The sequence below is a fragment of the Bubalus bubalis genome, chromosome 17, assembly GCF_019923935.1.
Source record: "Bubalus bubalis isolate 160015118507 breed Murrah chromosome 17, NDDB_SH_1, whole genome shotgun sequence".
NCBI lineage: Eukaryota > Metazoa > Chordata > Mammalia > Artiodactyla > Bovidae > Bubalus > Bubalus bubalis.
In genome coordinates, this window is record NC_059173.1 from 57886821 (window position 1) to 57909603 (window position 22783).

The 22783-nt window shown below is 40.1% G+C and overlaps 1 protein-coding gene across 7 annotated transcripts in view; it reads left to right on the forward strand.

Moving 5' to 3' along the window:
- The window catches only part of GAB1 (GRB2 associated binding protein 1), a 127347-nt gene that overhangs the window by 67172 nt on the left and 37392 nt on the right, over positions 1-22783 (forward strand). The window lies entirely within an intron of this gene.

Below are 22783 nucleotides of genomic sequence, written 5' to 3' on the forward strand. Positions count from 1 at the left end.
GACTGTATTATTGTTCCCTTTATTCGAAGAGAATAGCATAATAAGTACCAATATTTAAAACAGTGTTCTTTCCGATAGCAATTTATTATACAATGTTATTAACCACTATGCTCTGCTGCCATTTTTTAAAAGTCAATTAATTTAAACATTGTTTTTATTGAAGTATATCTGATTTACAGTGTTGTGTTCATTTCACGTGTACAGCAAAGTGATCCAGTTACACAAATGTGTGTGTGTGTGTTCATTTTCAGATTTTTTTCCATTATAGGTTATTATATCAAATATAGTTCCTTGTGCTATACAGTAGGTCCTTTTTTAATCTGTTTTATACCTAGTAGCATGTATCTGTTAATCTTAAACTTCCAAACTGTTCCTCCCCCATGCTCATCCCCTCTTGGCCACCACAAGTCTGTTCTTAATGTCTATAAATCTGTTTCTCTTTTGTAGATAAGTTCATTTGTATCATATTTTGGATTTCACATATACATGCTATCATACCGTATTTGTCTTTCTTTTTCTGACTTCGCTTAGTATGATAATTTCTAGGTTCACCCATGTTGCTGCAAATAACATTGTTTTTTGTGGCTAAGTCGTATTCCACTGGGAGAAGGCAGTGGCAACCCACTCCAGTACTGTTGCCTGGAAAATCCCATGGGCGGAGGAGCCTGGTAGGCTGCAGTCCATGGGGTCGCTAAGAGTCGGACACGACTGAGAGACTTCACTTTCACTTTTCACTTTCATGCATTGGAGAAGGAAATGGCAACCCACTCCAGTGTTGTTGCCTGGAGAATCCCAGGGACGGGGAGCCTGGTAGGCTGCAGTCCATGGGGTCGCTAAGAGTCAGACATGATTGAGTGACTTCACTTTCACTTTTCACTTTCATGCATTGGAGAAGGAAATGGCAACCCACTCCAGTGTTCTTGCCTGGAGAATCCCAGGGACAGGGAGCCTGGTGGGCTGCCATCTATGGGGTCGCACAGAGTCGGACACAACTGATTCGACTTAGCAGCAGCAGCAGTATTCCATTGTGTATATGTTTGTGTGTGTGTGTGTACATATATATGCCACACCTTCTTGTCCATTCATCTGTCAGTGGACATTTCGGTTGCTCCCATGTCTTGGGTATTATAAAGGGTGCTGCTGTGAGCAGTGGAATGCATGCATCTTTTTTGCTATCATCTTTTAAGGCATACCTTCCATATACCCTTTCTTAGGGTTTGGCTGTAACAAAATGAGGAGTAAACCAAGAAGGAGGAAAGCATGGCCTGCAGGGCTTGGTGGACCCACCGTGGGAAAATACAGCAGGAAATCACAGAAGGAACCCCTGTTGAAGCAGAAGTCGGGGCAAGGGAGGACTCAAGTAGAGTGGACCTGGGAAAGGAGAGGGTTGATAAAGCAGGTGTTACAGTGGGAAGCTTGGGAAAGGTTGATGATATAAAGGGAATTGATGAAGTAGAAAACAGATTCCATTAAACCTTAACCCAAGGACCATTCTCTGTTGTATGGCCTGCGGCTAATGATGCTGACTCTGCACAAGCCAGGAAGGCAGTGCAGTCCTCGTCCCATGGGGCCGTGGGAAAAAACATATCCATGGTCATGAGAGTATAAATGCCCTTTATTGACTTTAAACTCTTAGAGTCAATCTTTATAGAGTTTAAAAAAAAAAAAAACAGAAAATTGAGATGGTTATAGAACAGAATGTGTTATCAGCCTTGATAGTGTGAGAGTTATGTGGATAACAGATGAAAATTAGGCAGTGGGAGGTCATTGAGGAAAGATGGAGGAGGGGAATGAAAACAAACTGTTCCTAGAAAATAACACTCTATGCCTGATAAACCACACAGTGGCTTAGTATGTGGTGCAGAATCCGTCTGGTCGAGGGGCTGAACTGGGGTTATCACTGCTTTGGGAGGAAGCGGGGAAGAGGCAGAAGGGGAAAGTGAGCTGTCAAAGCTAGACCTCCATGGATCATGTCTGAAAATGAGAAGTCATGTAGAAGCATAGTGTTTGGAAATAGGATGTATCTTTTATGTACAGGGAAGAGACTCAGTTCAGATGGTTCAAATGCAGACCTTAATGAAGGAACTACTTATGGTGCTGTGGGTTGGGCTTACATGAGGGTCCTGATACCCTTAGGGCTGGAGGAACAGGGGAGGAAATAATAAATGCTCATTTAAAAAGCTGTGTATACCAGACCCCTGAGCCCTGAAACAATAAGTAACCACCCAGGGCCTCCGTGTTCAGGAATTAGGTAAAGCTGGGAAAAAGGGGGATAAATACACTCACCTCTTCCCCAGACACAGAGACAGGTAGAGAATGGGTCTGTGGTGAGGGGTTAAACCAGGAATAACCAACCCAGGGTAACCACCAAGAGAAGCCCAAACCAGGACTAGCTTCTCTTTAGAGTCCAGCTCAGAGTGAGGATGCCTGCGGTGGGATTATAGTATTGTGTGATAAGTTCTTCTGTACAACTTGATGTTTGACCTTCTGCAGATATGAATTTAATAGAACATTTTAATATACATATCTTTATCAGCACCTGTCATATCATCCGACGTGCTAGAAGCTTAGTGGACTGGAGAGACTCAGTCTCCTCTTAATTCCTTATTGTCTCCTTGGATACAGAAGATGCTAAACCAACCATCAAACAAAATAATCAGTATGATTACAAATTGTGATGAATGCTGTAAGTTTAATTTCATAACACGCAGAAAGTTAGCACTACTTGTATAAACTTAAGTCTTTAATAGAGATACTGCACTGATTTTTAAAATATAATTATTTGAGAATAGGAACAGTTCTTTTCTTGAGTAGCTTGTTGAGCTCAAACGGCATGCTGCAAATCAGATCTACAAACACAACAGCTGTCTCATTTGTTCCCTCGTTACTCATTTTAATGAATCACTTGAACAGACTTCAAAACATTAAATTAGATATATAAGCATGCTTGAAGAATTATATCATAATATCATATTTCAAATTTAGTAGTGATATCATTGTCTAAATATAGTAAGTTTTAAGAAAGTCAGTTTTTTTAGCTACTTTGCCCTCTATAAATAATGTGGTAGTAAAACAGCAGATAAAAATTAACCGAAGAATCCATAACATCCAAGTATAGAAAGCTGGGGAAGTTCCCCCACATCCCTTCTTCCTGACATAGGAGCCTTGATGCTTGGAGTAAATCTTTTGAGGGTCCTCAAAGGTGGAAATTTGCTGTTCCTTGCCTTTGTAGTAGAGGTCTGAGCAACAAGAAAGTCGGGAAGGCATTACCAGCACAGTGTTTTCCTCTGTGTTCTTGATACTTCCTGTTGCCAAGGGTTTGTCCAAAGGGAAAAGATAAATGAACAGAGGAAGATGTATGTCAGCTGTCTTCTCATTCCTCTCGCCTTTCATAGCATTCACAGCAGTCTGAGAACAGAAAAAAAAAAAAAAAAGTTACATCTTGTGTTCCTCTACCCTGAGCATTTGCTTATTAAAATAAACCCTGACTGCTCCATCTCCCCTGATTTGGGCCTCTCTGTTTCCTCCATGAAAAAGCTGGTGAGGGTGTTTAAAGCTGATAACTGTGTCACATGTAAGATATAGTCATAAATCACTGGAAATGAACTGTTTTTAGAACCTGCCAGAACTATCATACTAATGCAGTTCTACAAAGGGCGGTAAATATGATAATTAAGGGAACTGTTTATTTTAGTCCCTTTATTCATCTCTGAATGTTTTTGGGTATGGATCCTCTTATTTGATTGTTTTATACAATTCTGAGAAATAGCTCTTACCAGTGTAGGAGTTTTAGATGTGCAAGTACTTACATACGGGAGAAAATCTAGTATCATATCTCTTGGCTCAGACGGTAAAGCATCTGTCTACAATGCGGGAGACCTGGGTTCGATCCCTGGGTCGGGAAGATCCTCTGGCGAAGGAAATGGCAATCCATTCCAGTACTATTGCCTGGAAAATCCCATGGACAGAGGAGCTTGGTAAGCTACATACAGTCCATGGGGTCGCAAAGAGTCAGACACGACTGAGCGACTTCACTTTCACTTTTAAGTTATTTAGCATTCTGATTCTTTCGGAGGTTAAGAAGTAGAACCACTGGGTCACTAAAGCCCCGAAACGCTCAAGACTTGTATCTCCTTTCAGGAGTGATTTTCGGATGTTTTGTTCAGTTAGTGAAGTTTCTGTAACCCTGGCGGGTTGGCTTGCAGAGGTGTGTCACCAGTCATAAGGAGCGGAGGGGGTCACGTGACGGGTTGCTTACGTAAGTCAGTAGCAGTGTCTGTCATCTTCATATTTAAAGAACTGTACATGTTAGTGCGAAACTCGGGTATAAAATGGGCCGCCGGTTTGGAGGCGAGTCGGCTGCTGCAGCAGATGAGATCATAGACAAAATCCACACCCCTCTCCAGACAGAAAGATCCCCATGGAGATAAGCCTGCTTTCTGGGAGGAGTCACTCAGCCACGTCTGCCATCACTGTTTAGCGTCTCTGTTTCACTTTACCGGCCCCTCAATTTGAAGTGCAGTGAAAATGAATACAGAGCTTGCCAGAGGCATCTTTGTAAAAGTGATTCTGTTTAGCCACTCATGTCAAAGACACCTGAAAAACACCAGAGATTAAAGCAGGCTGACCACGTGAACTTAGAAACTAGCAGTTAGTAAATTGTCTTCTTAAAGATCCAGAAACCCATATGCCACCTAGATGCAATCTAGAGATGCCAACTTTTCCTTAAAAGGTAATGAGGAAAGGTCCAAAGGTGCATAAGGAAATAGTGAACCTACCGAAGTTGATACAAGAGCTTTGTCTTCGGAGCAAAAGTGTTGAATAGGAATTTGGAAGTTAGCTTTCTGTCCTTGAGTAACTGATTCATAGAAGTCCGAAGTAAGCTGGTTGTGCCTTGCACTTTGTTTTGTTCTGGTTTGGGTTTTCCGATTTTTGTAGTGCCTGCCTTTCTTACGTTTTCTCTGCTCACGAGGACTCCACTAGGGGGCAGACAACAGAACGGAATACAAAGGAAACCTATTCAGTGCATTGCCTGTGTTTGCTACTCTTTCTGGATACCTTAGGGGAAGGTCTTTCTATTTTGTGTATTTCACGTAATAGCATCTTTATCATGCTTATAACTATATATTTTAAGTTGTAAATGCTTATTCAGGCTTAATGATAGTTTCCCAATTAATTCATTATCACAGTATATTTCTTTTGCTTTTCTAGCGTGTTTCTGGCATCGAACCTCAAACCACTAATTATTATTTGTGAACGACCGTAATGGTGGTCCCTGTGAGGTTCACCTTATCCGTGAATACTCGTCTTCATTCATTCACTCAGTAACCACTCATTGGGTTCCTACTTTTGTCAAGCATTGTGTGGGTTAGGTTTGGAGACTAGAGCAGTGAAGAGAGAGTTCTTAGAAGGCTGCACATAACAAATGTTTACGTGCAACTGCTCCCTAAGCCATTTGGTGAAAGGACTAGGCTGAGAAGGCAAAGAAGGGAATCTTCTTTTTTTTTCCCTTTCAATTCTTTTATAATTTTTAATAGAATTTTTAAAGGTTCTACTTCGTTGGCAGTTATTATAAAGTATTGATTATATTCCCCAGGTTGTACAGTACATCCTGGTAGCCTGTTTTACAGCCAGTAGTTTGTACCGCCCACCGCCCTCCACCCCACCTCTGCAAGGAATTGTCCTCCTCCCCACAAGGAGTACATGATGGCCACAATGCTGGGTAGTTTTTATTTCTGATTATTCTTCCCCAGCTGCTCCTAAAGATTAGAAAGCCATATGGGGTTGGTGTGGGGACCTCAAGGTCTAGGAGACTAGCTAAAGGTCTTGTTTTGTTTTGTTTTCTTTCTTCTTTCTTTGTCTTTGCTCCTCAAGAATTAGATCTAGTTACCTGAAACTCATTAACCTCTGCCAGCCTAGGGTTACAGAATATTAATCTTTAAATGAAAACCTCATTAATTTGTCTTTACATGGTCAGTTATTCAACAAAATATAGAACCGGTGCTTTTGATTTTATTTTCTTTTTTTAAAGCTAGTCAGATTTTAACTAGAGATAACTTTTGTTGTTGTTGTTTAGTGGCTAAGTCATGTCAGATGCTTTGCGACCCCATGGACTCGAGGCCACCAAGCTCTTCTATCCACAGGATTCTCCAGGCAAGAATACTGCAGCGTGTCACCATTTCCCTCTCCAGGGTATCTCTCTGCCCAGGGCTCAAACCCTGGGTCCCCTGCATTGGCGGGTGGATTCTTTACCACTGAGCCACCAGGGAAGCCAGAGATACTTGGTTTCTCCTCAGTTTTGGACCAAACTATCCTCTGTTCATTGTAGAAAATGTATAACTAGATCACCTAATCTTTTAATCTTAAGGTATAAACATTTCTGAGAATATCTTCAGTTTACAATGCCTAACGTTAAGTTGAAGAATCAAAAAGTCTTTTTTTCTGGAATAAATTCTTTTTCTGTTAGATTTAATAAATCATTCTATACAGAATGAGATTGCCATTATTGGTAAACAGATGCTGCCATTTCTTTCGAGAGGATAATACATGTTTGTTTTCAGCGTTATGTGCTTAGAGCATTAACTGCATTCTGTACAAAATTGGACAAGGCCCCGTAGGACATCCTTTGAGTAATTAAATATCTTAATTGCTAGAGTGTATCTGGGATTCTGTGCTAAGGAAGCCCATGGTGAATAAATGTCCTGTGTTTTTATAGTCCTTAAGTGTGTTTTCTTTATCAGGTTTCAGAAAGCATTTCAGTGAGGGCTTCACCTTTATTTCTGTAAATTCTAGCATGATAAGCAACACCTGGAAAAATTAATGACTATTAGTGAATATTAGTGAAATATTAATGAATTCAAATTTTAAACCCAAGAATTTTAAGCTTCTGAAAGTTAGAAGTGTGGCTCAGGAAACCAAAAACACATCATCTGTATTGTAAAAGTTAGCTGCTTAGCATTGACACGTATACACTACCATGTGTGAAATACGTGGCTATTGAGAAGCTCCTGGATAATCCAGCACGGGGACCTCGGCTTGGTGCTCTGTGATGACCCAGAGGGGCACAGTGGTGGTGGGGAGGCACAGGAGGGAGGGGACATATGTATACTTACAGCTCATGCACACTTGTGTACAGCAAAAACCAACACAACGTTGTAAAGCAATTATCCTCCAATTTTCAAAAAAAAGTTAGCTACTTTGAAAGTATGTATGTACATGGATAAAAATTAGATGAAAATATGGAAAAATGTATTTTTGATGGTGGTAGGATTATATATAATTTCCTCCAGTTTTTCAGTTGAATTTGTTGTTGATTGTAGTTTATTTTGTTTAAAAAAATGCCTGTACAACTTACACAGTTTTGTTCTGAAGAACACTTCTCTTGGATCTTGGATAGCCTCCAGAAATATGGATTCTTCATTTGAAGTTTATAATATACTATTATAGGGCTACGTCTCTTGCTATAGGTTTTTCTTTTTCTTATTTCTTGTAATAGCTGATTTTTTAGAATTAAATGCAGAGGATAAAATCTAAACAAATTCTATCCAGCAATTAATAACAAAAAATAATTTTGCATAACTTAGACTGAATATTTTTTTCCTACACTAATAACATACTCCTTTGAATGTTTTATAGTCTTAGCGCACCCTTCCCCTCCTGCCAGCAATCCCAGTTGATAAAGCATTGTGGGTTTTAGCTAGAAATTTCCCCCAGTGTTTGAGCTAGAATGATTTCACTCTTTAGGAACAGGACAAGAATTAGAACTGTTGCTGGCGGTCCAGTGGTTAGGACTCTGTGCTTTCACTGCCAAGGATGCAAGTTCAATCCCTGGCCGGGGAACTATTAATAAGACCCCCACAAGCCATGTAGCACAGCCAAAGAATTGTTGCCTTTAACATGCCTACACTACTCATGGACCAAGTGGGGTGCAGGCACTTTTACACATATGTACATATTCCATCTGACTTCTGTCTACATGTATCTACTTCAGTAGCACCTACAGTCTTAGGAACGGAGCAGGGACTAGATCGGAGAGTGGATATACTGGGTGGAAAAATATAGACAGGATATCCTCTTGCAGAATTTCATGACAGGCTGATCCCACCACAAGGAGCTGGGGGTTTGTGGTCTTCTGAAGCCCTCTAATTAAATGGAGGAAGCGATACCATTTTTTTTTCCCCTGGTTGTCCTCTCCCTTCCAGATCCACTCCACCTTCACTCTAGTTAAATGCCACCAATTATATATTTAAAGTAAAAGCCTGAAATGTGGATTTCTGTGGCCAAGTGTGGGACGTCCCAGTGACGTCTCTGAAAACCCAGAGCCAATCCCTGTGCTTCGAACTCAAGGTTTATATTTAGAAAACAGTGTGGATCCTGTATTTTCACAATGTTGTAAACATGTTTGTGTGGCTATTTTTAGCTTCTGCAGACTTCAGTGAACTTCCAAGCTGGCAAGTCAGGTGCAGTCAGTTGTTGTCTGCTACCTCAGATGCCAGCACTTTGTGAATGACTGATTGTCTTGGGTTTCGAACATATTTAAAGCAGAGAAGTGTACAAGTTATCTTGTGTCAACTGCATGTGATATGTCTATGTTATTATACATATGGTCTTTCTTTTTTAAGGTTTTATGAACTGTATAGCTTGGGTAACAGTTTTTCTTGGAGTTTAGGATGAGTTGGGCCCTGCCAAATGGGACCAGCAGAAATAGCTACTCTTTTTCTCTTTCCCCCAGCCCTTCTCTCACAGTCCTCAGCATTAAATCATGTATATGTAAATCCTTCCAGTCACTGTTCTTTTCAGTCCACTGTCAGTCCGTTCAGTCACTCAGTTGTGTCTGACTCTTTGCGACCCCAAGGACTGCAGCACGCCAGGCCTCCCTGTCCATCACCAACTCCCGGAGTTTACCTGAACTCATGTCCATTGAGTCAGTAATGCCATCCAACCATCTCATCCTCTGCCGTCCCCTTCTCCTCCCTCCCTCAATCTTTCCCAGCATCAGGGTCTTTTCCAGTGAGTCAGTTCTTTGCATCAGATGGCCAAAGTATTAGAGTTTCAGCTTCAGCATCAGTCCTTCCAATGGAATATTCAGGACTGATTTCCTTTAGGATGGACTGGTTGGATCTCCTTGCTGTCCAAGGGACTCTCAAGGGTCTTACTCCAACACAGCAGTTCCAAAGCATCAATTCTTTGGTGCTCAGCTTTCTTTATAGTCCAACTCTCATATCCATACATGACTACTGGAAAAACCATAGCTTTGACTAGACGGACCTTTGTTGTCAAAGTAATGTCTCTGGTTTTTAATATGCTGTCTAGGTTGGTCATAACTTTCCTTCCAAGAAGCAAGAGTCTTTTAATTTCAGTCACCATCTGCAGTGATTTTGGAGCCCAAAAAGATAAAGTCTGACACTGTTTCCACTGTTTCCCCATCTATTTGCCATGAAGTGATGGGACCAGATGCCATGATCTTAGTTTTCTGAATGTTGAGCTTTAAGCCAACTTTTTCACTCTCCTCTTTCACTTTCATCAAGAGGCTCTTTAGTTCTTCTTCGCATTCTGCCATAAGGGTGGTGTCATCTGCATATCTGAGGTTATTGATATTTCTCCCGGCTATCTTGATTCCAGCTTGTGCTTCCTCCAGCCCAGCGTTTCTCATGATGTACTCTGCATAGAAGTTAAATAAGCAGGGTGACATTATACAGCCTTGGCATACTCCTTTCCCGATTTGGAACCAATCTGTTGTTCCATGTCCAGTTCTAACTTGCTTCCTGACCTGCATACAGATTTCTCAGGAGGCAGGTCGGGTTGTCTGGTATTCCCATCTTTTGAAGAATTTTCCACAGTTTGTTGTGATCCACATAGTCAAAGGCTTTGGCATAGTCAATAAAACAGAAGTAGATGTTTTTCTGGAACTGTCTTGCTTTTTCAATGATCCAGCAATGTTGGCAATTTGATCTCTGGTTCCTCTGCCTTTTCTAAATCCAGCTTGAATATCTGGGAGTTCTCAGTTCATGTACTATTGAAGACTGGCTTGGAGAATTTTGAGCATTACTTTGCTAGCGTGTGAGATGAGTGCAATTGTGCGGTAGTTTGAGCATTCTTTGGTATTGCCTTTCTTTGGGATTGGAATGAAAACTGACCTTTTCCAGTCCTGTGGCCACTGCTGAGTTTTCCAAATTTGCTGGCTGAGGGCAGCACTTTCACAGCATCATCTTTCAGGATTTGAAATAGCTCACCTGGAATTTCATCGCCTCCACTAGCTTTGTTCGTAGTGATGCTTTCTAAGGCCCACTTGACCTCACATTCCAGGATGTCTGGCTGTAGGTGAGTGAGTGATCACACCATCATGATTATCTTGGTCATGAAGATCTTTTTTGTACAGTTCTTCTGTGTATTCTTGCCACCTCTTGTTAATATCTTCTGCTTCTGTTAGGTCCATGCCATTTCTGTCCTTTATTGTGTTCACATTTGCATGAAACATTCCCTTGGTGTCTCTAATTTTCTTGAAGAGATTTCTGGTCTTTCCCTTTTTACTTCCTATTGGTCAAAGGTTATAAGACTTGGGTGGTATAGAGGGAGATGGAAAGTTGACAGAAAAAAGAAAGCTGGGCTGTTTTGAGGGCCAAGACATCATAGAACGGGCAAGATGGTGCTGATTAGTTGAAAAAGAGAGGTAAATGATCAACAGCTTTTCTTACAGGGTAAGATGATTATCTAGATGTCACATGAATTAAAAAGTGTTTTTCCCCCAAAGAATCATGTCTTTGCAAAGGATAATGCTCCCTTCTATCACTGAAGGGAGGCAGCGGGGAGAGCATCATTGTCAACACTCGAGCTCAGTCTTCTATGGTCCCATCCAAGATCCTCTTCATTCATTATCTCTGGAGCAATTTTTGTGTCATGTTCAGCTTTGTGCTTACTTCTCTTTGGGTGAGATTCTTCTTCCTTGCCTCCTGAACTTAATGTGCTTTATAGTCAATGACTCCAGAATGCATAATTCATCTCTTTGGAAGTATGCCTTTCCAAGGAAGCCTTTCATTGCCACATATCTTTTGTTCCGGAAGCTTTAGATTGAGTTTCATGTTAAGAAGAAAATTATACAAAGCATTATTCTGGCTCATTCAAGATAAATGTAATTATGGAAATTGGAATTTTGTTTTGTACCACTTTATGCTTCTCCTCTGCTTCTTAATGTGAAAGTGTTGTTTCTGAAGTGTCATCCAAATAGCAGTGTTTTACTTTATCCTGAATTGTGACTGTTCAGTACAAAGCAGGGGAGAAAAGGAGAATGTTTTTGTATGTTTTGCTGGAAACTAAAAATGCTAGCTTTTTTCCAGAATTAATTATTAATTTTCAATTGAATAGCTAAACAAGAAAGAGTTTAGACACTTGTTGGGTTTATGGAAGATAAACTTTTTTTTTTAATTTCAAAGTGTTATTAGTGTTAAATTTTTTTAAAAAGTCACTATTTAAGCAAGCATGTTCTTTTCCCAAGAATAATATTAACAAAAACAATGCAGGGGACATGCATTTGTGGGGCACAGTAAAATCAGGAAACATATTCACATAATTGTTAGCATTTCAGGCACAGCAGCCTACAGTAACATTTCACAATTTTAAACATTCGTTGTGGGTTTTCTTATTTAGAACTGCAACCTCTTTAGCAGTTGGTATTGCCTCTTGCTCAAGTCGGAGAAATAGACTTTAAAGCAGCACCGTCCCATGATGGCAAGTACGCTCATGGCTAAATTAAATGAACTGGAAAATCCACTCCTGAGTTGCACCAGACACGTTTTAAGTTCTCTGTAGCTGCACGTGACTAGTAGCTGCTGTGATGGTCAACATAGTCATTTTCTTCATGGCAGAAAGTTCTGTTGGACAGCATTGCTCTAAAACTGCACTTAGAATTTGTATCTGTGCTAGAAAATCTGGTGATTTTCAGAGGTGATATCAATTTCCTACCACCGAAACAACAAAATTTAAAGTTCTCACATCTTATTCTTCACTTAAACATGTCCATTTTTACTGTACTTCTTCACAGTACGAGGCTTGTTGCCTTTATTTTCCTATTGATACTACATCCTACCCTCAGAGACAGGGATGTCATTAGACACACACCCCCCAAAGTTGAACATATAGGAGAATTAGTTGTATATATAATTAAATACACTAACATAAATGTTTTATAACTAAAATACGTAGACATCTCAATACTGTAGGGACTTGTCTGAAGTTGTGGTTCCTGGATTGTAGCACACTGGCATGGTTCCATATGGTTTCATATTGACTTAATCTTGATTAAGTGGTTTCACTTTTTGTTGACTGAACCTTGCAGAGGAGGAGATTTGACAGGATTTGTGGCTGAACTCTTACAGCAATAAGAAGACCCACTGTTGGTCTGGCATAGCATTAATTTATGCAGAGACTGGGTTCGTAAAGAGCAGAGACAGCATCTTCAGGGTCACCCAGAGACATTGAGTCATTCATCCATTTGTTGAGGTAACAGCTGTCACGCTGGTCTTTTAAGGCACCACATCCTTGCCTACTGTGCACTCTGCTAAGCACTTAGATGGAAGAGAAATGAGACAAGGTCTTGGGTAGGAAACAGCTGTTCAAAGGTTTTCATGACAGTCAGGAGAAGCTTACTTGAATAGAAATTTGCACAGGTGCTCTGGATACCCTGGAGCAGTCAGCTTCACCTGGAGCAGGTGACGAGCACCAGAGAAGGTACTGATAGACAGGAAGGAGTTGCAGTTTCCCTTCACAGCAGATTCCAGCTACTCCAAAATGGAAAAGATTAGTTCCTGGCCAAGCCCTCTCGGTGTTTGGAAATTTTTCAAACCATGGGGGAGGGGGATCTTTAAAATGCCATTCAGAGGCATCATTTTAATGACTGTGTCAGACTCCTTCATAGAAGCGTATCTTAATTTATTTCCTCAATTTCCTACTGTCACCAGTTAGCTTCCTGGTTTGCTTAGGATGGAGGAGTTTCCCGGGATGTGGAATTTTGACTTGTGAAAATAGGGATGGTCCTGGGGAAACTGGAATGGTTGGTCACCCTACCTATTGTTGCATATTTAGATTGTTTCAAATATTTGTTCATATAACCAACATTGTTCTGAGTGCTTGGATGCCCTGTGTATTTAGCTGTCTTTTGCATTATTGCCTTTAGTGAGATTCCTAGAAATGAAATGAATGGTTTGATGACTCTGGACGTGTTTGCAGCTCACAGTCCTTTATGGTACCTTTGCTGTTTTCAGCTAAATTGGGAGGAATCTGGACATTTGTGCTACCTCTGCTTCCATGGGTTCTTAGGGAGATATACAAAAGATACACTTGCTCTGTAAGTAACTACAGCTGCCGTTCTAAATCTCCAGCTAACCAGATAGCATAGGACTCCCAAATACTTTTCGTCTAGGGCAAAGGCAGGCTGAAGGCTAATTCCGGAAGTTGAGGTGGACTCCCTGACCCCACTGTCCTGTGATCACACCCTGATGTGAGCACACTGACTCTTAAAGGACTTGGTCACAGGAAAAGGGTGAGATGAAATGAAAGCCAAGGCAGGTGGTCTTTCTTCCCAGTACAGGTTCAAGCCTTCATCCAGCCACACAGGACGTTGCAAGCCTATCTTGCATCTACTGTTAGCCAGTCTCTTGCCTCTCAGCCTCCTCCTCATCAGGATGAGGAAGCCTCGGAAACCCACAGAGTTAGTGTGTCCGATAACCTGTACACTTGGAAATATGAGAGATGAGCTAGTATTCACAAGTAAAAATATATATTCAACCTGCCCCACCATTCTGTATTGAGAGGTGACCTACCTTCCTGTGGAATTTTAGAAATGAATGTGCGTAGCTGGGGTCCAAAGTCTCATATCAAACTCTTCTTTGAAGTAAGAAGTATTAAAGGGAAGTCCTGTTTCAAGCATTCTTATCATGTGGCCCAGGGGTCCTGTGAACCACTAAAACTGTGAGATATTATTTATGTGTCTTTTTTAAAGAAAAGGTTCTATTGCTTTTATAAGATTCGCAGAGTGGTCTAATGATCCCAAAAGGTGTAAGAACTAGTTTGTGTTTATAAAATATCAGGGAGTTTTTGTCATTGCTGTTTTGTTTATTCCTTTAATGTAGGACTTCCACCAGTTTTGAAGTAGGCATCAGTTTAGCAATGATTTCAACAAGTAAATGAGATGCACTTTCATTAATCATTTAAAATTCCCTGAAATTTCTTTCCATCTACCATAGTGTTTGAGTTAAATTTGATTTTTGTTATTTTTTTTGTTAGGTTTGCTATTATGAAACTACTTTAGGTCTAGCTAATTTGTTTTTGTCCAGACACTGTATGTAAACCCCTATTTAAGAAGTTTGTGGCACAGTTGTTAGCCTACTTCTAGGCATTGTCTTGCATTATTTTTGGTGTATTCTTTTGTTTATATTACTAAGCTAAAGTTAGCACAGATAACACTAGGCTAGAAGATGGTGGCAATAGTTTGAAAACAGGAAATTTTAGGCTTGTGTGTGTTTGGAACAGATGATCTTAATGACAGAGCCAATGGAGTGGAAACTTCCACTGAGCCTGTTTTTTCCTTATTTTGCACTATGAGAAAAGATGGTGCTTCCTGGAAAACAACTCAAGTATTTTAAAGCAAATGGTTTTCTTTTGTCCCTGCTTCATGGCTAATTTGTTTTTCTTTATTTTATTTATCCTAGTTGTATTATTATTATGGAAAGTTAATGTTTTTAATAGGAAAAGTAATTCCCAAAGTGCTTATTTTAGATATTTGAATATCTAAGTATATGACTGTTTACAGACATGGTTTTTCAAATAAATTAAAATTGTAAGAATATTAAGAAGACCACCAGACTTTGGGAGAAGAAATTTGTTTCTCTATTTTAAGTACTTCCAACTTTCCTTTTTTTTTTTTAACCCTCTAAATTCCAGTTTTTAAAACAAAGTAGTTATACTTTGTCTAAGCTGTTTCCTGACTAAGACTCAGTCTCTCCAGATGTATCCTGGAATTCTATATTTAAAAGAAAGGCTAAATTTATTCACTAACTGCAGAATATGAAGAGGAATATGCATTTCCATACAGATGTAAGCTCTTTTGTCTTATGTACATCATTCCTAGATTTTAAAATATTAATTAATAGGCATCCTTTTTTAGAACATTTTGAAGCGTAAGCTTTTAAAACATGTAATATTTTTAAAATTATTAGAGTACTGAGTGGAAAGTCCTTGAAAAAAAATCAGACACAAAATCATATAAAATAAAAATATAAAACTGGTCTGACCCTCCCAACCCTATTCCTGGAATGACCGCAGTTAACACTTCCGGTGTATCTCCTTCCAGACCTGCTCTCTAAACATAGTTTATACATACACACAATCATTTCAGACAAAATGAAATCATACAATTCTGTAGCTTATTTTTTTTTAAGTTTAACAATTACCTTGTGAGTATTTTTCATATATGTGCTTCCCAGGTGGCTCAGTGATAAAGAATTCACCTGCAAGAGACAGGTTTGATCCCTGAGTTGGAAAGATCCTCTAGAAAAGGAAATGGCAGCCCACTCCAGTATTCTTGCCTGAAAAATCCCCTGGACAGAGGAGCCTGGAGGGCTACAGTCCATGGGGTCATGCTGCTGCTACTGCTGCTAAGTCATGTCAGTCGTGTTCGACTCTGTGCGACCCCATAGACGCAGCCCACCAGGCTCCCCCATCCCTGGGATTCTCCAGGCAAGAACACTGGAGTGGGTTGCCATTTCCTTCTCCATGGGGTCATGAGAGCTGGACAAAACTTAGCAACTGAGCATGCATGCATTTTTCATATGTACAGATTTGTCTCACTTTTTAAATGTTTTGCATCAATTTATTATTGTATCTATATCTCGAAATTTATTTAACCATTATCCTCCTGGTGAAGTTTAGATTAAAACCTCCCTTATTAAAAAACAGCATTTTCATTTAGTGAAATACCTATCTTTGTTAACATTTTACAGATTTCTAAGATTATACATAAGTTTTGAATTCACAGTTGTGACCTTCTTTCCTTAAATTTCAGTCGTGAAATACCCTTTAAGAGATTTCAGAATAAGAAAGTTCCACTCTTTTTTTCCACCAATTTCCTAGGATAATAGTGGGTTAGTAAAATTACAGTGGTGATGTTTCGTGATGGAAGGGCGGTTGAGTCGAGAATATAGAAAGTGCTATTCTTCAGCTTGTCTGGTCAAGGTCAAGTTGAGGATTCAGGGACTGTGACAGACCTGCAGACCTGGATGGAGTCATTAGAGGCCTTTGTGAACCACCTGAAGGGAACACACTGCCTAGGACCTGTGTGCTGGGAGCCCAGAGAAGTGGGAGCAAGTCGATCAGGTGCCTTAACTCAGAGCAAGCTGAGGAAAGCTGCAAAGAAGAGATCTTAAGCTAACTCTTGAAGGCAGAGTAGGGTCGTTGGGTGAGAGAAAGAGGATGTGTTAGACTGAAAACAGCAAAATGTGTGTGTTGGCTGGAGAGGCAGGGAGGGTAAGTATTGTTTTGATCTATAATAAGTATGGTTTTGTACACCGACTTGTGAAGTTGGAGTTTGGGCTACCCTAATAACAACAGTGGACTTCTTCTTTTCTCTCTTTCATTTAAGTTCACTGGCTCTCCACAGCAGACTCAAAAAAAATGTAAGGAATGGTCTCAGCTTTCAAAGAACTGGATGTCAGGTTGGGAAAATAATTCATGAGTATTTGAAACATTTGGAAATGTACATAGAAAGATAGCTGTAGCCCACCAGGCTCCTGTGTCCATGAGACTCTCCAGGCAAGCATACTGGAATGGGTTGCCATTTCCTCCTTCGGAGGATCTTTCCGACCCAGAGATCGAACTCAGGTCTCCTGCATTGCAGGCAGATTCTTTATCGCCTGAGCCACCAGTGAAAATGACAAGATAACAGATGGTTCTAAGCTGTCCATAGCCATGCAGAAGACTTTGGCCAAGACTCCTGAGAGCAGGGGTGGCAAGACAAGGGAAAGATTTGAACAGAACTTTGAAGAATGGTTAGGTTTCCAATAGTAGAAAGGAGTTCAAATATACTCTCTAGTGGGGTAAATACTGGACAAAAATGAGGAGAGAACAGATAAACTGCTTTGGTGGCAGTAGAAGGCTTGAGAAGAGAAGGAATTAGATACAATTTTAAAAGAACCTCTATACTTGTTTGTTTGCTTAATTCTCTTTCAAAAACCAGCCTAATTCTGCCTGAACACATTTGAATCACCTGGTGAGCATTTGAAACGCCCTATGCTGAGACTTCCCTTTTGGTGCAGTGGTTAAGACTTTACACTTGCAGTGCAGAAGCTGTTGGTTCTATCCCTGGTCGGGGAACTAAGATCCCACATGCAGCATGGTGTGGCCAAAAAAAAAAAAAACACAACAAGAAAACCTCTCATAGCTGTAGAGTTTTAAAACAGATGAATTTATGGTTTATGCACCTCTGTCTTTCCTGAATAATTCTTCTCAGCCCCATTGCAAATGGGCTGGGAAGATTGCAGGCTGCCATCTATGCGATCACACAGAGTCGAACACTACTGAAGCAACTTAGCAGCAGCAGCAGCAATATCCCTATAATGCATAGAGAGTGTGAGAACTTCCGTATTTTTATCCGTGTCTCCTTTGACATATTCACCATTGCCTGAGCACCTCGCTGGGACGTGGCTCCAGACCTCAAGAAGCTGACTTGTAGGGATGTCAAACTCTGTAACTGGAAATGAGGGGGAAATGGAGAGCTTGGAGGGGGCCATTCAGGGGTGGTTTCCCAAAGTCTGAGCTAAATCTAGGAATGGATTATGTGCTAAGGGCCAGAATGTATCAGGGCCAGAGGCAGTACAGAAGTAGAGTATTAAGGGACCTGCATGTATTTCCAATGCAGTTGAAAGGCAGAGCAGCAAAAAGTGGGGCTGGAGAGATAGCAAAAGCTAGGAGAGCTTGCCAGAGAGAGTTGGGCTTATCCTGCAGTCAGTCACCGAATATAGAGGATAGGTAAAAGCAATGGAAGTACTCTAAGCATTGTAGATACTTACTTTCACCGTCTGATGTAAATATATGTCCATTGGGATCTGTGCACTCTCTGTGCTGTTCTCTTTTGATTTTCATATAGAAGCCAGATTTAATCTTGAAACCCTGAGATGGGACACTGGCATCAGACTGTTATGCTTCAAAATGCAGACCTGCTGATGCAATCTTATTTTAACGCATCATTTATTCAACTTCAGGTTGAACTGACTGTTGCATGTAGGAAATGACAACAAAATAAATGTTTGCATAGCTCCCTTAACCACACCTGCTTGTTAGCCAGTGGGTAAAATGATTTTTCACATATATTTTGTTTAAAATGGCTTTGAGTGTTTCCTAAAAAAAGTGTCCTTTTTTGTCCGTTACTGCAGTGTAGAATTGGTAAGGCAATGTACAGTTTTCTCCGGGGCTACCAAGGCAGCAAGGATAAAAATAGGGCAAACTTTAAGAATCCCAGATATTTTCAGATAACAAAGACTGATTTATGTGGACCCATTTTGTGCTCAGACAAAACATAGAGAAGCTTTTGTGCTGTGATTAGCAAGGGTGCTGATGTCAGTTCTCTTGTTGAGCATCAAGCTTTATTCTGTGGCTAAATTGTGCTTTGTACCCTAATCCAGAGAACCTTTGTATCTGCCTTATTAAAGTGTGTAGTTTATGTAATTGCTTTTGTTTTCCAGTTTAATCTGTGCCAGATTCAATGAGAGTGACTCATTTTGTGACTGAGACAAACATTCACATTTGGACCATGTTAAAAATAAATAAATAAGTGGCAGGTGCTGCTTGGCTAAATTCTGTGTTTTCATGTTGTAATTTCCTGCTGCAAGGGTTCATCTCTTAGATAATGTCTTCTCGGCCTCTGTAATTGCTAGCCCAATCTGCCTAGTGCCCCGAGCTTCATTGCTGCTCATTTCTTGGCTGTTTATTTTCATTTCCAAGGGCCTTTTACATGTTAACAGTATCATTTCAAGAGGGAAACATAGAAATGGATGGGGAGCTACAGTCAACTGGATGACCAAGAGTGACACGTGAACTGTAGCAAAGGGACATATTGCACTGTTCTCTCTTTGTGTCATTTTCCCGGGGTGTTTTGTGCCTGTGTTTTGGCAAAGTTCAGTTGTGCCTACTTTATTATGTATACATTCAGCATTGGAGCTCTTTTTCTCAGGTGGAAGAGGTTTTGAAAGCATGACTTTCTATTCAGGGTGGCCCGTATATCTAATCTAATAGTCTGAAAATTGTGACAACTTCACAGTCTTACGGGAATTCTGTTTATTGTATAAATAGTTCTAAGTACTTGGCCCTGGGCTATGCATTGAGTGTGTAATGGCGAATAAAATAGACATGGTCACAGTCTACTCAGACTTTACAGTCTGCTTGGGGAGTTAGATACTAAATAAAGAAATACAAAGAAAACTTGGATCACAGAATTATAAAAATCACTACATAGGTTAAGTGATGAGATCCTTAAAATATGCCCTACTGTACACTGGGGAGTGGTGGGTTGAGGGTGGTCAAGAAAGAGAAACCTAAAGGTCAAAGTCTGCCTGGCAAAGAGAGGAAAGAAGATTCTGGACTTAGGAAGCAGCATGTGCAAAGTCCCCGAGACAGGAGACAGTTGGGCATCCAGAAATCATATGATTAGCAGGAGAAGGGACAGCTGATTAAAGAGAAAAATAAAATGACTGTATTTAAGAATTTAGAGATGGACTATACAAGCACAGCAATATTGTAGCATTTAGTATAGGGGCAGATAACCTTGCATACTGGCTTCCCTGGTGGCTCCGATGGTAAAGAATCTGCTTGCAATGCAGGAGACCCAGATTCTATCTTTGGATCAGGAAGATCTCCTGGAGAAGAGAATGGCACCCCACTCCAGTGGTCTTGCCTGGAGAATTCCATAGACAGAGGAGTGTGACAGGCTGCATTCCATGGGTAGCAAAGATCTGGACATGACTGAGCAAATAACACACAACTCTGCATACGTCTTACAGCCTGAGAGCTGCACTGAAGTACAGTATAGAAATTGATGCCTGTGATCTTTAGTCTGAGTCATTGGGGGATGCATGAATTATGTTCAATGAATTATGTAGTAAGGCATTTTAGAAAGATTTCCTTGCACCAACCACATTAAAGTTTTAAAAAGTCATTTCTGTATTTAAAGACAGAACTTTCACCATCTGGAGAAATCACTTACAAAAAGATATGATTCCTTGATGGCCCTGGATAAGTGACATAGTACTGTGTTTTCCTTTTTCTTGTCTCTCCCTTTTTAAAGCTTACTGCTTGATAAGGAGGTATCCATGAGGGCATGAGTTTTACTAAGAGATGATATTTATTTATTTTGAAATAAATAGATTTATGAATGGATTTTTATAATCCAGAATCCTGTGCTAAATTCACGTGAATTTAACACTTTATAACTTTTCAGTATTATCTAAAACATCTGTAGAACTCCAACACTGCTTTCTTCCGGACACTAATCGTTTGCTTTTAACTTTGAGCTGCAGTCAAACTGAGAAATTAATTCAAAATCTTGATGATAGGGTCTTCCCTGGTGGTCCAGTGGTTAAGAATCCAGCTTGCAATACAGGGGACACAGGTTCAATTCCTGGGCAGAGAACTAATATCCCACATGCCCAGGAAGCAACTCACCCTGTGCACCACACTAGAGAGTCTGGGCTCCGCAACTAAAGATCCTGCATGCCGCAGCTAAGACCCAGTGCAGCCAAATATTTTTTTTAAATCTTGATGATATTAAAGAAGTACAGATATAATATTTTAGGTCTTTGTGATTTTTCTACTTGATCTGCTTATTAAAGGATTGCATAAGTTTTTCCACGAAGGAATGCCTGTCCATTGACAATTCGTTGTTATTGAGTTGCTAAGTCATGGGGTCCAACTCTTTTGCAACCACTTGAACTGTAGCCTGCCAGGCCTCTCTGTCTGTAGTCCTGCGTATATTTTATTAGAGTTGCTGTATTCTCAAATATTTGCATGTATGATGAGTGTTTTCTTCATAGCCAGTAGATTCTTGGAGAGAAGAAATCATCAATTTCCTATCATTTCTTCACACAAGCACCTAGCATGTCATTTATAGTATAATCAATAACTTATGGACTGATTATTTCATTGACTTAGTTCTTAATATATCTACATTTTCTTGGGTGAATTCAATTTAAAGAATCTTTTAAAATGTTAAAACCTGAAGTTATCACCCTAGTTAATTCAGTTATTAGTACAGTTATCCAAATGATTATAGACCAAATGAACTGCTTTTTGCACCACTCCAGTCCCTTAATTTTCATTTTCTCTGCCTCAGAGAATTGCCACAGCTTCCTAGCTGTGACTCCATCAATGAACTACAAGTCAAAATTAACTCGTGTCAGAATTTATTAAAGAAAGGTGGTCATTATGGAGGCTGAGACTAAACATCTATTGGAGAAGTTTATGTGGATTTTAGTTAGTCCTCCTCTCGGTTTGCATGTATTTTTCAGGATAAAATAAAGCAGTTTTTAGTGGCTACTGTCATGCCTTTTGTGTTACAGTTGCCAACTTCTGCAAAAGAAAAAATAGAGAGAGACCATATCATATCACTACTAGTATTCCTTTTAGTGATTATAAATTTTGTAGATTTTTTTAAATAAAGGGATCTATATGTTAATGAAGAAACAAATAATAATTGGGGAAGGGGGATTGGCCTACGTTATATTACCAATGTCATGAACATTCTTTGTCTGATTAGACTGTGTGTGTGTGTGTGCATGCGTGTGTATTTGTGTGTATACACTCAGTTGCTCAGTCATGTCTGATTCTTTGCAACCCCATTTGGACTGGAGCTCACCAGGCTCCTCTGTCCATGGAATTTTCCAGGCAAGAATACTGCAGTGGGTTGCCATTTCCTTCTCCAAGGGATCTTCCTGACCCAGAGATCGAATCCATGTCTCCTGTACTCTCAGGCATAGTCTTTACTACTGCACCAGCTGGGAAGCCTGAACAGACTGTAGGTAGAGCACCAAACTCATATACTGCTATGAAAAAAATTTCTGAACATGCCATAAGCATAAAGCTGTCAGTACCCGCAAGTTATCACCGGAAGAGACATACTCTGTCTTGTTACACTTTTCCAGAACTAGGGGACTGAGATGAGACTGGTGCCGCATCATGTTCTCCAGATGGACAGAAGTGGACAGTGTCCATGAAGAAGATTTGATTCCCTTGGGGTTCATAAGTTGCCGTTTCTCGGTTCTTCCACTTCCTGGTCGTCTGACCCTGTATGTTCAGTCTAGAGCAGAGAATGACTCTTAGTAGGTAACTTGAATTTTGCTAAAATGGGCCTCCTTTTGGTCTGACTGCCCACTCAGGAAGACCGTCACAGAAGAGTAAGGCTTCATTTTGTCTCTGGGCAGAGATGTTGGGTTTAAAAACTGATGAAGTCAACTCTTTCAGACAATTGATTCTGTTTTTTGTTTTTTTGTTTTTGTTTTTTTTTTGATCAATGTTGAGGTTAAATAGGGTAATAGTGAAAGAATTTCTAGGCTTCTTTAGGTGTAATATGAAAGTCCTTTGCCCTTTCTTTAACTGAGTTGTATATTTCTGTTGTTACTGCTGAGTTGTAGGAGTTCTGTGTATATTCTGGACATTAATGTCTTACCAGATATATGATTTGCAAGTATTTTCTCCCATCCTGTGAGTTGCATTTTCACCCTTTGAGCATGTCCTTCAAAATATAAAA